The sequence below is a fragment of the Myotis davidii genome, unplaced genomic scaffold (genome assembly GCF_000327345.1).
Source record: "Myotis davidii unplaced genomic scaffold, ASM32734v1 scaffold172, whole genome shotgun sequence".
Classification (NCBI taxonomy): domain Eukaryota; kingdom Metazoa; phylum Chordata; class Mammalia; order Chiroptera; family Vespertilionidae; genus Myotis; species Myotis davidii.
Window position 1 is genome coordinate 3,935,488 of NW_006284343.1, and position 248 is coordinate 3,935,735.

Here is a 248-nt window from a genome sequence, read left to right on the forward strand (position 1 = left end):
CCCTCTGGGGTAAGCACGGCTTCCGCCGGAAGTCCGGGCTCCAGCGGGCAACCGTACCCTCCTGCAGTTCCCTCCTCCAGTGCCCGGTGGCTTCCGTGTCTTCCGCGCCCCAGTTTAGATTTTCATGCCCAACTCTTACCCAGTCCTGATCACACCACATCCCAGTGCCAGTGCAAATCACTGCACAGCCCGAAGCTAGGAGAGGAGCCTGTGTCCCGCCCGGGACCGCTCTCGCCCGCCCTTGCCCG